Source organism: Arctopsyche grandis, chromosome 10 (genome assembly GCF_051622035.1).
Source record: "Arctopsyche grandis isolate Sample6627 chromosome 10, ASM5162203v2, whole genome shotgun sequence".
Classification (NCBI taxonomy): Eukaryota; Metazoa; Arthropoda; class Insecta; order Trichoptera; family Hydropsychidae; genus Arctopsyche; species Arctopsyche grandis.
Genome location: NC_135364.1, coordinates 14,760,423 through 14,778,067, shown reverse-complemented (window position 1 = coordinate 14,778,067; position 17,645 = coordinate 14,760,423). Strand labels below are relative to the sequence as shown.

The window sequence follows — 17,645 nt, the reverse complement described above, 5'->3', positions numbered from 1 at the left end:
TTGAATCTCCATTTTCCATATCCAGTATCATTCTTGAGAGAAAATTTCAGTAAAAACAATCAACGAACAATTTTCGAAATTAAATCTAGATCGACGGATAAAGGATTTGAAGGAGTCTGTGCGCCGTCGTTCCAGCGAGCTTTTGCGAGGCCGGGATTTTGGGCTTATTCTGAATTAATTTATACTTTCAGGGTTAGAAAAGAGGGGAGAGGGCTTAAGAGTAGGTATAGTCGGGGTGGCAAATGGGCAGCATTTAAGGGTTGGCACTGTTGAGTTGGTCTGGAATTAAGTATTCACTTTCGAGGCGGTTTGCCGTCTAATGCACGCTGCCGTCGACTTTTCCGAGCTTAATTTTTCCAGAAATTTCCGGCCATCTTGGTCGTTTTTATGAATTTGCTACAAGAAAAAACCATTAGGCGACCGATGATTTGAAATCGGTGCCTGCATTTAAACAGTGTATCCATAGCAATATTGTATGTACCTCTCAACGACTGCCGTCGTTTCACAAGAGAAGGTAAAATCTGATAATCCGAACAATATCTACCTTTCATTTCCATTACGGAAATTCAAAGCTTAATTGCGGGGGATTTTTTTTTCATCGTGACGAGAGCTTTTGAATAAAAGCTTCCTTTGTTAGGGAGGTGCGGGCGCGAAACCTCCACTCGTCATTTTCACTTGTTTGCGTACGCGATATTACTTATTTATTTTTTATATTGTTGCTTCGTTTGATTATTTTTATCTTTGTTGACATTTTGATGAAAGCTTTTGGGAAAATGATTTTATTTTTAAATCGAATGAACGGGCAATATTTTTTTTCATGTCACACACGCAAAACGTTATTATGCTTACACTTTATAAATATACTCATATATCTACCTACATATTTGTATAATATACACATGTAAATAAAATTTCAAATTAATACAAAATTATTTATCAAGAGTTTGAAATTCTCGATAAACTGTTTTCTATATTTAGATATATTTTAATCGATTCATTTATGTACATATGTTTATAAAATATTAATATATATACATATGTATGTATATGTAATACGAAATACAATAAATAAATTTTATATTTGGTAATCGTTCTATATAGTATTATAGAAATATAAATTAATTCTTAGTTGCTAGACAGTAAAATAGAAATGCCAGGAATGATTAAAAATTTAATAAATATTATACAGTGCTTTGATTCAGTAACTTCAACACTACTTATCTTTATATATAAAAATTTGTATTTCTAAGTTTTTATCACAATAAAGTAAGAAAACAAAAAATTGTCTCTATACCTATAGAATATCTATTTAGTCGATTTTACGGACTCTCTGAAGTGAATCAAAATAAAACGTATATAAAAACGTTAAATCATTAAACATACGAAGTTTAAATATACGGTGTGAAATTTCGGTAGCTTTGAGAACAACCTGCATGCATAAAATAATTTATTATATACGGTAAAATTTAATAAAATTGTGCAAACAAGGAGGCGGTCGCAATCAAAAGCGCTCTTCAATCTAGTTCCGCTCGCGAGGCTCTAAATCTAATTAAATTTTCTACGGGCTCAAACTTATCTTATTCATGTCCGGTTTTTCCACACATGCGTCTCATTTCGACAAAGTATGTATATTTTAATATAAAATAAAATGGAAATAAAGTAAAGCTTTAAAAAAAATCATTCCACAAAAGTGTGCAAATAAAATTCATCCAAATCAAAACTCAAAGGGGTATTTTTTGTATTTATTTAGTGCTCATTTGATGAAACTATCGAGAGTGTCAACAAAAGATGACAGTTGATTGGTTTATTTGGAACCTAGTAAAATGACAATTTATTTATTGAACAAATCGTCTACACAGCAACTCGTTTGGTAAGCAATTTCCCTTAACAATATTGTCACTCATTCAAAAAGGATTGTAAAGTAAACGGAAATCCAATTACAAGATGCCATTTAAGACGAGTCGACCGGAAATGCTCGTAGTCGGATTTGTGCCGCAATCCATTTTAAGAAACTCCGATTGAAATATATTGTATGTACATGAAAATAATAAAAATACTCTGATTTGAGAAGCTGCGAGTCTCATATCTACATCCAAATTATAACACATATACATAAGTATATGCATATAACCGTATTATGATTAAAAAATTATATGTATATAGCTAGATAAGAGTTTTTGTGCAATTATATTTTTTGTTTTAAATTGTATATTCTCATCTTTAAATCTCAAAAATGAAAATTGTATTGATACTTAATGGAGAAAATAATAGTAGTCAATAATTTTGAATCTAACGGGCGAAAAATATGGAAATTCAATCAACAGGTGAAATATTTAATGCCTAACAAAAAAACCTGTATATTTTTAATTCATTACTAGAACTTTTTCGTCGAAAAAAATTAAAGCACTCAACCGAAACTCGACGACGAATTACCTGAGCGAACGTCGGCCACAATTTTCCAAATGACAAATAAAGGTTTCAAGAGCAACGTCAACTTTTCACGATCTATCCACCACAAGTATGTATATCCCTCAGAGGCTACCTCCCTCCCCCTAAACACGCCATATTACCTACTCCTTTTTTATCTCTGTTATACTTCGACCCAGCCTCCTCCAAAGCCATAAGGATGGTTACCGCAGTCTTTTGTTAAGGGACAAACCCAGGAATAGCAAACGCTTAAGCCGGTATTACAAATCGTGATGTGCGTAACCTTAATACGATAGGAATATTTAAAAGTTTTTTTCTTATGACTACTTGACAAGTACATACATACATAAGTAAATTTTTGACTAATTTGATGTCCACATTAGATATCCACTAATTTGATGTAATTGGATAAATTTGATATTATCGGAAAACGCTTTCGGGAACCGTATAAGAACTTTTTGAGTACACGGAGAAAATTCGTATACTACGTACATGTCTATATGTTATGTATATGTATATAGGAGGAAAACCACACTCTTCTTGAAGCCATATATCTGAAATGCATTCGCCTGCAAAAACGAAGAACTCAAGTAGCCAGCTAGAGTTAGCTAGCTTTCAGACGGCAACATCAAAACTTGAACGTATGATGAAATAACGTGACTCTGGAGATACATTATCCTGTCTTACATGTGTACAAAGCTACATTTGGTGAATGGGTACATTATATAATATTATAAAATATATAATTTGCAATGTAAATGTAATATAACATTGAGCTGAAAATCCGTTGAAAGCTGTTAAATAATACTTTGTTTGCGTCAAGCAATTTTGATAAATAAAATGAGCTGAAACTTTAGAACAAATTTTCAAAACAAATATACATTCATACGAGCCGTTATAGCTGAAAGTGGCATAAGCCCACTTTTCTTCATTTCGAGGAATATACAAAACATTTGCATGATCCATCTGAAAAACGTTTTGCATTTAACAATATTTAAAAATACTGGCAACATGTAATAAGTTCATTGTTTCTCTCGTCGAAATAAATCAATTAATTAAATCATTTCAGAGGTAAATTTTATCGGATAATGTCTTCAATTGTTTCTCTCGTCGAAATAAATCAAATAATTAAATCCATCTCAGAGGTAAAATTTAGACGAAAGAAAAAAAAACCCTTTGACAAATCACCGACATTTTTTTTGTTAAATATTTCATCGACGGCGAAACACATTGGTGTATCGTGACGACTTATAAGAAACAATAACAAGGTTTTTTTCGCTCGTAATTATAATATTTCTCTGGTTGTAATGCATAATATAAGCATTTTCTATCAAAATGTACGAGGCCTTAAATCTAAACTGGATGAATTAGGTTCTAACTCGGCTATTCAATGTGCTGACATCCTGGTACTAACGGAAACCTGGCTTGACGACTCTGTGCATGATTCTTTTTAATTTACATTAATGACATCTCAAAAATAATTAAGTATTCAGACTATCTTTTATTCGCCGATGACCTTAAGCTTTTTAAGACAGTTAAGTCTCTTGGTGACGCAGCCCTTCCCCAATTGGACTTAGATGCGCTGTCAAGTTGGTCTGTCGATAATAAATTATTTTTTAGCATTTAAAAATGCTGTGTTCTCAATGTGACAAGATCTTCAAATCGCTTGATTTATCCATATCGCCTAAGTGGTGTTGAATTAAAGTTTGTAGATGAATATTGTGATTTGGGGGTCTTGTTCTCGAATAATTTTCAATTTAAATGACACATAGAAAATATTTGTTTGCGTGCAACAAAAATGCTGGGATTCTTACTAAGAGTTAGCAAACCTTTCCAGAGTACGTTGGTGCTTAAAATTCTTTATGAATCTTTAGTACGTAGTATTCTAGAATTTTCTTCTATTATATGGAATCCTACCCATATATCTCATTCATTGAAGATTGAGAGAATCCAAAAATGGTTTCTCAGATATCTTTATTTGAAACAGTATGGTTATTATCCTTGGCTATATCCTAGTGCATTCCTATTAGGGGCGTTAGGTTTCAACTCATTGGAGTCTCGTCGGAATATGTTACTGGGAAGACACTTTTTTAAGCTGTTGAATGGGATAATACACAATCCTCAGGTTCTAAAGGAATTTAGGTTTAATGCACCTTGTAAATTCAGGGACTTGAGAAATCGTGATTTGTTTGTTCCTCCTGTGGCTCGCACAAATATGTTGTCAACGGCTCCTATATCTAGAGCGATATATCTGCTTAACAGGATTTCTGGTGAAATTGACCTCTTCAATATAAAATATACTAATCTGGTTGAGTGGTTGTTGAGGAATGCCAGTGGTTGATTTTGCCTATTATAAATATTAATGATTGTTATTACTTTATCTATGTTTTTTCTTTTTTTTTATGATTTTATGATTTTAATGATGTTGTGTTACTATTGTTATTATTATAAGTTATTATTACTGTTATCATGTTATTATTACTGAATGACCGGCCACAGCGACGCGTTGGAGATCTCTGTAATGTCACTGTGGCTTATATGTTAAATAAATAAATAAAAAATAAAAAAAATATCGTCGTAATTCAAAACATTGTTGTAATTTAAAACATCAACGATGATCTAATTTTAGCTCAATCTCGCTCGTTAGCTTAATTTTGATATTTAATTTCAATTTTTTTATTTAATTTTTATTTCGATATTTTATACGCTACTGGTTTTAAACGTTGGCCCAAAATCATCGTTGGTTTGGTGCGTACGGACCTTAATACCAACTGTTCGGCATGAGCCACATCATTATACATAATTATAATTATTTTATATTAATATCCTACATATATAAGTTTTTTCTTTTGTTATTGTATTTGTATATACGTTTTGGCAGTGGTTTAGCTAAGACGTACATATGTACATATGTCGAATCGAAACGACTATACGAAACATATACATATAGTAAATTATTTATATTCAATTAAAATAAATTTGTTATTCGTGCATTTTGCACCTCGCTTGTAATTTTATTTTTTTAATCGCAATATACCGACATTATCGAATGATATATGAAGTGGTCCTTCCTGAAAAATTGGTTTCATTCGCTGAAATAATATGTCACCGAAACGACTGCCTAAGTCCTGAAAACCCACCTTTTTCAGGCTCAATGCGGACGAGAATGGATGACCTTATCGTGGCCGGTGATCCGGTGTCGTATAACGAAACCACCCGTCGAGAATTGGGCTTGAGCTGGTGTAAGCTCAAAGCCCAGACGTACCGTATATTTTTTAGCCGCGATAGACTCTCTGCAGATTTTAGATAACGGCTGCAGATAGAACAGACTTTACCGTGTTTTTTTTTCTCAATGTCTTTTCCTACCCTGCAGCGAGGTCCTCTTACCCGCCCTTGTTTGCGTAATAAATGCGTGTCTCCCAAGATTCAAATAAGCCCACCTATAAATGTATAAAGCTTTGAGCTTTTTTTATCTCGATGCCCCTCTCCTTCACTTTCGCACGTTTTCCTCCCCTTCCTTTTATCGAAATTTTAACAAAAACTCACCCGGATTTACACTTCCGCGCCTTTTCGCTCCTCCTCCTCCCAGAACGTTAGATAAAACCGATATCTGAGAGATACCGCGATGAATACTAAGACGTGCGTTCCAGATTCCAATATTTACTAATACACACAAGCCTATCCGCAAGCATAATCCATATATTTTTTAAGCATAACTAAACGTTTTCCAATTCAGACAAATAAATATAAAATGTGTATCGTAAAAGCGTCGCAAAATATTACGTATTCATTCGAACGAGTTTATTCTACTGTATTTTGTACTGTCCCGCGTTTGTTTTTTTTTTGCGTTTGTGATAAAAACTCATAAAAATTCAGTATATAGAGGGACCCTTTCAGATGTATATCATCACCTTATCGCATCCGCTTCGGCAAATTTCCATATTGTTTAGGATAAACGCTCCGCTGGCACACTTTATTTTGTAAATTTACAACGGTCGCACTCCCCTCGAATGCCGCAAAACTCATACTTTTATTTAACAAATGTGCCAGTATATTCTTTGAAATATTTGCAAATGAAAAAAAAGAATAACAAAAATCCAATTCAGTGACCTAATTGAAATCGTACATAGTGCGAAGGAATAAATGATGACCGTACGTAGAACATACACATATGTAGGATTAAAATTTCATCGCTAAAAATCCAATTTAATCTTCACGCAAAAATTTTTGCGTAAGAAAATTTATGATTTAGAAATACGTAATATGTGGGATGTCACGTAATAAGATTCACCGTAATAATATATATATATATTTTTTTTAACGTGCGAAAAATAAATTAAAATATAAATTCGGCGTCGCTCGTTTGTATTCAACACCTATTCGTATTCGGCGCTCATTATTGGAAGCGATTTTGCTCGAAGAAAAATACTGTCAGTATTTTCTATAATTTATATAAAATCAAAAGAAATCGTGTTTTTCCTTTTTTCCAAAATCTAATCAAAATCGACGTTATGGGAGGTGGATGAAATTCTTTTTGCTACAAATTCGATATGAATTTCTAAAGAAATTCAACACAGCCTTCAATAATTCACGATATTATTGCAAAATATAGATTTGAATTTTAAATACTATACATACATATGTACATATATAGAACTATAAAAGTCATAAGACTTTGTTCGGACAGTGAACTAATTGTCAATTATGTCAATTATAGAAAATCGAGATTGCTTTAGTTATAAAAATTCGTATTACGCTACGGTAATTTTATTTTTAAATAGTATTATAGTAAGATTTTTATACATTGTTTATTTCTTTTGCGAAGTGATAATAATGTAAAAAAATTCGGATGTGACCAAACCAAGACTTTATCTATGTATTCGGGGAATATAAGAAGGTCACAAAACAAAATTTGATATTGAACCGTACACACGCATTCACACATACCGGCAGCATTATGAAATACTAATAGCTATGACAGCATTTTCGATACAAATTGAGGGCAAATGTAAGGAAACTTGCACAAGACAAAATTTCTTCATCCGGTTGTCTGATTATGTTCAAAATTTTTTTGTTACTTAAAATTACTATAAGAATTATACACAATAAATATCAAGAAAATTAAAATAGTTTGAAAGGTCAAAACAAAATAATGAAATATTGTTTTAAAAAAAATTCTACTTCCGGTTTACAAATTCTGACCAAAACCGTATCAGCTGTAAGTTAGTACATAAAGAATACAAATATAAATTTTCAGTTTGATAAGTTCAGTGGTGTGGACAGAATAGTCACAACATTTTTGACCTTTCTAAGAGGAAAAAATCCCGTGTGATTTTTTTTTATTTTCATCAAATCGATACAAGAATTATACTTGATTTTTTTAGTGAAGAGCATGTTTAAGGGCTCGGTCAAAAAAATAGTGGAAGAAAAATCGAACAAGAGTAAACTGCCACTTCCGGTTGACGGATGGTTACCAAATTTTATACATAACTTGATATCAGGCTTAAATTTCTATATATGAAATTTCAGTTCAATAAACCAAAAGGTTTCTGAGAAAAACATAAACCTCGATTCTCTGGAGTAAAAGTACTACTTCCGGTTCAGGTAAAAACATTCGAAAAAATCAAGTTATAATTATAATTTCTATTACATGTAAAAAAAATTCAGTCTGATTCAGTTAGTGGTTTCGGAGATAATTGAATTAAAAAACTTAAAAAAAAATAACAACTAAAGGGGGAGGTACCAATTCCGGTCAACTTAAAAATTTGAAAAAAATTTGCGTCGTGTCGATATGAATTTCAGTGACCAATACCAAGTTTCAGTTCGATAGGACTAACTTTTTGGGTATTTGGGTATCTTCAAAAACTACCCAAAATACACAGACACACGTATACACACACACATTTTTTTCTAGATCATGAAAACGTGATCAGTGATTGATTCTGAGTTCAAATCAGTCAAAATCTTGAGTTAGAATTTTCGCATGATCACAAAACTTCATCTATTGTTACTACGTACATAGATAAAGTGATAAAATAAATTTATGGCTTCAAAACACTTTTTTAATTCTTGATCTGTAGTCAGATCAATAATTTTAACTTCCAAACTAACTGATCATTCTATAGCAACAGTGGATTTCGTCTCCATCCTTTTCTCTTTCGTGGATCGTCATTTGGTGGAAATAGAAATCGAATCGCTCTGATAAATTTATCAAATGACATCTGATTACATCGCGCAAAGACGTCATTAGCTCGTCTCCTTCTTTGTGAAAAATATCAGCCAAATTGTGAAACATGTTGTAACACGAATATTGCATGCTTTTACTTTTCGTTTCAACCCATCTGCATTGTCTGCTATTGTAAAACAAGATGACACTCTTCCTTGCATGGATAACTTAAGGTGATTCAAAATGCAAAGAATATCTGTCAAATAAGTTAGCTTAGCTATCCAGTTTATGTTTTGAAATAGTTCTGACATAAGTTGTTGCTTTTGTTGTAGGAATATAGCCATCTCATCCCTGAGCTGAAATACTCTCTTCAGCACTTTACCCCTTGAATAATATCATAAATAATCTCGAATTTGCAGGGTTTGTCTTTATATAATTTATATAATGGATGAGATGATGCAACGTTGTCATAAGCTATTGTTTTAATTTTTTAATTACGTCTGGGCCGGACCATAGTTCGAGTAGCAATGATTTAAACGAAGGGAATATTTTTAGATTTTTTCTCGCTTTAAGTTATACATAAATGTCATTACACTATTATCCATTTAAATTAGTCCTAAATTTACTTTCATATTTATAAGCATTGATTGTTTTTTGTTGAAAGGATATACTAAGAGAGGCTATACCTGCAAAATGTCCTGTTTAAGCTTAAGTTTTGTGAGAATTTTCGAACAAATTTAAGTGTTAAGATGAATTCGATGACAAAAAACTACGCTTTCACCATTGACCAACCATACCGGTCGTGTATGGGGATTTTAAAACAGAACTAGAATGTTGGTACATACCGAATCAAAAGAGAACGCTAAACTTTTATATTATTCTTTCAAAATCGAGCTTTGCTATATAATAATAATAATAATACTCAAAATATTATAAACGTGTTCATTTTTAAACAAATTTAAGCCCCAGTATTAACACACTCATATGTAACACGATAACGAGCTTTTGTGGACCGGAAACCACTCGCGGCGAGAAACCTAGAAAATCTCGCGATCATTTTAAAGTTTTCCGCGGGTTATTACCAGCGTATGCGTCTATCTTTCGCTTCCTGCACACCCTCATTCACCGTCTTTGTCCTTCTTTTTCCCTACGCAGCTATGCGTCTATTTACTTTTTATCTGCGGCGTGTTTGTTTAGCTCTTTCTCATACTTATGAGCGGTGGGGACGAGATAAGAGTCGCAAAGGGATGACAGACCCGTGGCGCACGTGCCGCGATACTACGCAGCGAGCTTTCGACCAAGTAATTGGGACAAGACCCAAAACAGCAATTTTCATTTCCGCCCTGAACCGGAAACGTAAGAAAATTTGAGTATATATGTATGTATGTAAGTACATATGTACATACCATTTTATATTGAAAAATGGATAGTTTGAGGAGGGAAGAGAGATCAATCCATCTCTACTTTGTCTTGGTCACGCAAATGGAGATCGTACATATTTAACCCTTTTAATCACACAGGGTCGATTTATGGGCATTTATTTATTTTAGCTGATTTATCAGCATTTCGCAGCAATTTGTTGCGCTGCGCCACAAAGCATGCCAGCGGCTTGCAAAATAAATAAACTTTATTTTAAGAATTTTTGACCTTTTTGTACTTCGTATTTACAAATAACATTCAAACTCAAAAATTATTATTTTGATAACTCAATTTTTGTATTCATTCATTTTTATTTTCAATTAATTGCTTTAAAAACTACATATAAATAACATTTATAATACTATACATCATTGAGATGACATCACAAAAATATTAATACTGAAAATTGAATATAAGCTAAGATAAATAATAAAATAAAGACTACCTCTTTTTTCGAAAAAATGCCTTGGGATTCATGTAACTCGGAAAATAGCTTGGGATTAAAAGGGTTAAATCTTAGCTATGTACATATATATACAGTGCATACATATATATATATTTATATTTAATTGCCAAATCTTTAGCCCATGTTTGTATTAGTCGATAACGTTCGTCGACTTATGAGCCTCATATGTATGTACATATATGTAATGAAAAAATCGTCAAATAAAGTTCATAGTTACGTAATTGTTACGTTATTGTTAATTGAGCTATCAAATATTTCGTATATTTTATTTTTTGAGTAAAATATTTAACATTTTATTATTTAACAGTTCTATTCAACCTCCCCCCCCTTTAATTTTCTCCCTAAAATATATTATAAAAGTCAAGAAATGAAGAACCAATTAAAAATGCCAGCAATTAAATGCTTATGAAATTAATAAGTAAATTGAAATAATTGAATACAGTTAGATGAATGCAATAAATATTTATGTACTATTGATTTGCATATACATTGGAAGTTAGATAGTCGTAATATAGGGGTTTTATAGGTGAGGGTGCATTGAATGCAAATGTAGCTTGGAGAATTTACGCGTTTCGTATAATTTATACATGAAATATGTACATACATATGTGTACTCGAATAAATGTACATTAGTGCATTCAAATTTCTGAGATAAAATCCCCATGGCAATTTATGGATACATCGATGTTATCAATCGACCGTTCGAACAAGTGGTAGTTTTGGTAACAAAATCAAAACTCGACAACTCGTAGTTGCTAAGTGACGGAGTTTAGGGGTTTGGAACGTCTTATGGGTTCGAAAGTCATTTTAAAGTTTTGCCCCGAAACATGCCCTTCGGATTATATCGTGTTTGAGATATTATTAAACACTCTGACGACCATTAAACGGAGGGGAGTTCCAAAAGGGAAAATTCGAAACTAATTTAAATGCTAACATCACTTTTTCGTTGAAGTTTATATTATAAATAAGAACTATTTTCTGATATAAATCTCCGAAATGACAAATTGCGACTAGTCAAAAATGAATTTTGTTTTATTTTCTGTTCTTCCAATTATGTTTAATTTTATGGCCACACGACTCCTACATTATAATATGGTCAAACTTTATAACTGTCATAAATCTACCGTCAGTGGGCGGAAACCAATCTATTTTGAAATTAAATAATCGATTTTGAATTTATATAGCCGACGACAAATAGTCTAAAAATATTGATGTTTTAATATGCAATTTGTAACCATAAGTGTACAAAAAATACAACGACTTTATGTATTATTAATATTTATAATTCAAATATATTATAATAAATACAAGATAAACGTATGTTAATAAGATTCATATTATAAATTGAAAATAAAAATGGCTTGACATATTTTACGAATATGTACGTACATATATGTATGTATGTATATACAATGTATGTAGGATATATTCAAATTTAAAACTATAAAAAAAAATCAATAATTTTAAAGATATTTTGAGATTTGGATGTATGTATGTATGTACCTATACATATACTAGAGTTTCTGCCCAGATCGACTCGAAACAGAAATTTTCTGGAAATCACGGAATTTTTTATGTCCCGTGTCCCAGGAATTCTTATCTCATTTGAATATTAAATATATTTATTGATAAGAAGCTATTTCTCCAATTTATAAATATATTTTTTACTATGTTTACTATTGGAACTATCCCAAGCTCCATCCCGTGTCCCAGGAATTGAAAAAGTTCAGGAAATCAGAAACCCTATTATGTAAAGGTACATATGTAAATGTTTTGACATTTTCTATTGGAACTATCCCGATTTTATTCTATTCCGATTACAATTGGAACTATCTCGAGCTCCATCCCGTGTCCCAGAAATTGAAAAAGTTCGGGAAATCAGAAACCCTATTATGTATAGGTACATACATATGTAAATGTTTTGACATTTTCTTAGAGTAATAAAAAATCTAACTGAATATGTTTAAAAATGTATATATCATTTATTATAATCATAAATACGTAGAGCTAAATGTTATACGTCGGCAGATATATGTATATAGGTCGACAGATATATTTTATTTTATTTTTATTTTATTTTATTAATTGAAAAATCAACAGACAGGATGTACATAGATATGTATAAAAAAACAAATAGTAAATAAATAATATATGTAACATCCGAGTATATAATATATATTATATTATATGTATATCTGTCGACCCTTCTCTGTTTATTTAGTCAAATATATGTAATATCAATAGTTAACAGAAATGTTGATGAAAATTGAATCCAGATCATATGATTCTCCCACCAGATTGAGAAAACTGTGGTCCAATTTATTGCTGTGAATATCAATATACATAAGTGAAACAGGTTTGTCAAGAATGAGCACATCACCTCAATCCAGAGGGTCACGACCCACATCAATTGGAAAAAGAAAAGGAAAAACACCTATTGAAAACACACGCAATGGGGTATGGAATATTTTATTCGAAATTTGCGAACAATGGCGTAACACTACCTGCATAATTTGTGAGGCGCAAAAATTCGTAAAAATAGAAAATAATGACATTCACGTGACGCGAACATTACGGAATCGGTGACGCACGTCATGGTCGAATTTCGCCCTATTTTTCCCCACACGTATCTTTGGTCGATTTGTGCGTTGATATATTGGAACTTAAACATTGGCCTTTATTCGGCTCGTACAAGTGGTCGCTCCATCAATCACGCGCTGAAAGTTGAATGCCACAACCGCTTTCATTTTCCGTGCGTGCCACGGGAGGGAAAAACCAGGGGGGGGGGAAGGAAAGCTTTTATTTTTATTTAGCCGGATTTTCCTTTTCACCGTTGGAAATATTCACATCGAGAATTACACCCACCTTCGAGTGGTTCACGTCTTTTTTTTGTGCTTTCTTCGGTATTTCGACGCCGAGTTTTTTATTCGCCCGCTTCTTCTTATTCTTCTTCTATAGGGCAACAATTGTGTGTACATCGGGGTTAACACGTGTACGTTTTCATTCTCGTTTCCCGTAAAACACATTTAGATGCTACAGTGCTTTGCTTTTTTTTTTCGTAAGTATATAAAATATATTACGCTGTGTTTGTATAATAGCCGGCGCAATTAGGGGTGGTTTTTTTTTCGGCAAGCGCTCGGATTTTTATTACGTTTTCCTTTTTAAAAGAAGATTGATTGTGTTGAGGACGCTATCTCGAATCTGTGCGAAAGCGTTATATATTATTACTTAAGAGTATATTTTTATGAATCATAACAATATGCGTGAAAGCAATTAGAATATGTGCATACATACATACATACATCAACGTCAGTCAAAATAATGAATAAATCAAATAAATCGATAACTAATAGCTCAAAATTTAAAAATTCTGAATTCATTAAATATTAAATGAACTCGAATTATTTTATGATTAGTTTTAAATTATACGGTAAGAAACAACCACACGAATTTATATTAATATTTTACTAGTTAATATCGAATTTAACTGAAAAATTTAATTAATATACCTGAATGTCTTTTCAAAGTAGTTTAAATTATTTATTTACATTTAGTTTAAATTATTTATTAAACATTTAAATAATGGAATTCATGCAATTTGTCTAAATATAAACAAAACTCGCGCCCATATATATTATACAATACATAGTAAAAGGAAGGAAAAAGGCTTATCTTAAGAGAACATCTTTCGCAAATAAAATACAATTCAAATACGAAAGTGTCACGTTTACTTTGTATCAGATAAGAGAGGAGAGAATATTCCGTTGGAGAGGAGAACAAAATTTGTCGCTCCTACCCTCCTATAAAATTTACACGTAGAAGCGTTCCGGAATATCTTATGATAGTTGTCTCGCATAACTTCTCGTATTTTCTCAATCTTTCTGATGGCAAGAGACCTGTTTTTATTCACGGTTTCTCCCAAATAGGTACATTTAAATGTACATACATATTTGAATATGTATTTATGCAAGTATACCCGTACACAAATGATCATTCATTACCATAATAATAAAAAATAACAAAAAACTACGTGCTTAAAACATCAAGAACTATCACTACTTAATCGTTAATTTTTATCTTTACCAAGGTATCAATGGATGAAATATTATATTATTTAACATAACTAGTCTTTCCACGCGACATCTTGTAAAGCTTGTAAAATTTCATAAACTCTTGTGAATTTATCATTGAGTCCTTTTTTACTTTATTTTAGTTTTACTTCGCCTTTTAGTCATTATTTGCAGTCTCTATTTCCTACATTCTATCGATCGGTTTGAAACTTTGCCATTTTGTGCGGTTTGGTCACCGATTTACATTGCTTCCGCTGATTCTATGGTGAAAAACAATCGCAATAAACACGTTTAAGAACCCAAATATTTTGGAGACAGCTCATTCTCTGCCAGTAGTCAGTAGCCTTATATGTTTGAATTTCCGCCACTAACTCGTATTGTCAGATTTTAATTGTTAAAACGCCTATATCTTTATCTTTTTAATTCTATACCGCATTATATTTCAATATTTTAACTAACAATTTCTGTGGTAAAATGAGCGGAAACTTATTATTTAGGAATTGTTGGAATATACATAAATACGTACATTTGTTCGTATGCGACATCTGTGTAAACATCACTTCAGTTAAAAAATTACCGTATTTTTTTTCTTAGTGTTTCTATGTCACTTTTTTCAACAAAACTCACACGAATATTTTAAATAAAAATATATTTTTCGTTCGCCTCTAATTTAGACACTGTCGACGGATTAGCATAAAATGCACGACACCGGGCATTGTTCACGTTTTGCGGTTCAGATTCAACACAAACGCCCGGATAAATTTTCGTATAATATAGCAATTTGAGCACAATATGAGAAATCTGGAAGGCTCCTCTTGTGACGAGAACAAATTTAGGCCAAGAGAACGCGTGTCGTGTGCGCGCACCCTTATGTGCCCGAAAGGGATAACGATCGGACGAGGAAAAGCGGAACCAACGATCCTTCCAAGTTTTCTTTTTTTTTTCGTTACACCCTCTCATCTCTCACCTACTCTCCTCCCCTTTATCCTGTGATGATATTTCTTTGTGCGATGGTCTTAACCACCGTTCCCGGTACGAAGTAGGTTGGGGGCGATAATCTGTATATTCAAACGTGTGGATTATGTGATACTTGAGTTCTCACATTTTCGCTAAACGAACAAGAATTTTTACATAAATATAATACACGATAATGAAAACTATATACGAGTAGCTGTGTGTGTATATGGCAATTGTAGACAAAAAGTGTAAAAACCCCCGAAATACTGCTACGTAGTAAATGTTATTAATGACAAGTAAATGAAATTATTATTAATTATGAAATTAATATTAATATTACATCTTGAGGTGAAAATTGAAATATTTCAGACACATCATGTTCAAAACAAGGTTACAGGTGTGAGCACAGTGTCATTATTTAATAAATTTGTTGACTAAGTTGTTATTCACAACATGAACCTGAAATGCTATCTTATTGGATTTTTATATATAAACTAGTTTTATGCCCGTTGAAATTTCAACGGGTGCTTTCGGATTGATACATGATTTAAAATAAAGATCTAAAATGAATAGTAATAATTAATCGAAATCGGAACTGAAATATGCATGATGCAATTAAATTATGCATGAAAAAATAATAATAAAATAATAAAACCCCCAGTCAAAATCGAATTCCAAATCGGGAATCGGATAATATGAAAAAAGAAATGTTCAAAACTTCGTTAGGAAAAAGGTGTAAAAACTTTGTATGTTTAGTTAACAAAACCTAATACCTACAATTATCAATACAACGGGAATCGGTTATGCCGATTAAATTATGCAATAAAAAATAGTAATAATTGAAGCCGAAATCGGATAATATGAAAAAGTACGTATTTTTATATCGCGTGACGTAAGCAAAAAGATTTGTGAACTATGTATGTTTAATATACAAAACTTAATCCCCACAATTACGTATAAACAAACCGCGGTCATTGACCTCGCAACCTTGAATATTATAAATTTTGTTATTTAAAGCATTTTAATGATCGGGACCATAGGCGAACGGTCTGCGTATCGATCTCTGGGAGCGCGGGGGGTAAGTCCGATCTCCCGGTCTGAAATTAATTTTATTTTTCAAATCAAATTAAAATTAATTTCAATTAAAAGTATATATTTAATAGTTTAATTATAAAAACAAAAAAAAGTGGTTCAAAACCTCGCTAAATAAAATGATTATAATTACATATTTTTATATGGCGATAATGAAAATTTTCAATTAATGTTTAAAAAAAAGGACAATTTGAAATCGGACCATGGCGTAATCGGTTAACTCCCAACTCGAATATACCTACATATATAGAGGATATTTGTGTTGAGAGGAGACCGCGAATGAATTTATACAAACTTTAGACTTTTTATCGATTCATTATGTTCGGCTAGCATTGGGACACACACACAGATTACCACAAATTTCAGTGGTATGTATACGATTACGGAAATTATGATAAAAACCAAAAAAAAAAAATGCTCCGCCGGGACAGTGGTTTAACACTGCCGTGACCAGGAGTCGAACCTGGGTTACTACGGCCACAACGTAGGGTCCTAACCACTAGACGATCACGGCTATCGAAGCTGGTGATTGGAGTTATTAGCAATGGAAAATACCGAATGCTCTTTCAGAAATTATGCTAAAAATCAAAAAAAAAAAAATGCTCCGCCGGGACAGTGGATCAACACTGCCGTGACCAGGAGTCGAACCTGGGTTACTACGGCCACAACGTAGGGTCCTAACCACTAGACGATCACGGCTACCGGAGCTGGTGATTGGAGTTGTTCGTAATCTGGTTTTACTTCTCGGTTGAGAAATTCGTTGTACTTTCTCTCCACTGAAATGCAACGCATTCTCGAGCGAACGCTCGAGGCGAGAGCATTCACTCGAGGTCCACTCGAGGCCGGTGTAAATTGGCATTAGAGTCGGTTCATGGCTGATCGTATCGGCTAATAACGACTCGAAATTTTACAGACTGTTCTGTAATTCATTTCATGTACACACACACACACACACACACATAATCCAACATATTTCAGTCGAAATATTGAAGCAGAAAATATTACCTCGCTTTAAATGCAATCAACGTCATACAAAATGTATTTTTTC

The 17,645-nt window shown here is 32.4% G+C and overlaps 1 protein-coding gene and 2 non-coding genes across 3 annotated transcripts in view; all 3 read right to left on the bottom strand.

The window, feature by feature from the left end:
• LOC143917624 (agrin-like) overlaps positions 1-17,645 on the bottom strand; it is a 427,846-nt gene that overhangs the window by 166,053 nt on the left and 244,148 nt on the right. The window lies entirely within an intron of this gene.
• Positions 17,040-17,111, bottom strand: TRNAH-GUG (transfer RNA histidin (anticodon GUG)). The gene has a single exon. It is a non-coding gene; the product is annotated as a tRNA-His (tRNA).
• TRNAH-GUG (transfer RNA histidin (anticodon GUG)) lies at positions 17,225-17,296 on the bottom strand. Its single transcript has one exon. It is a non-coding gene; the product is annotated as a tRNA-His (tRNA).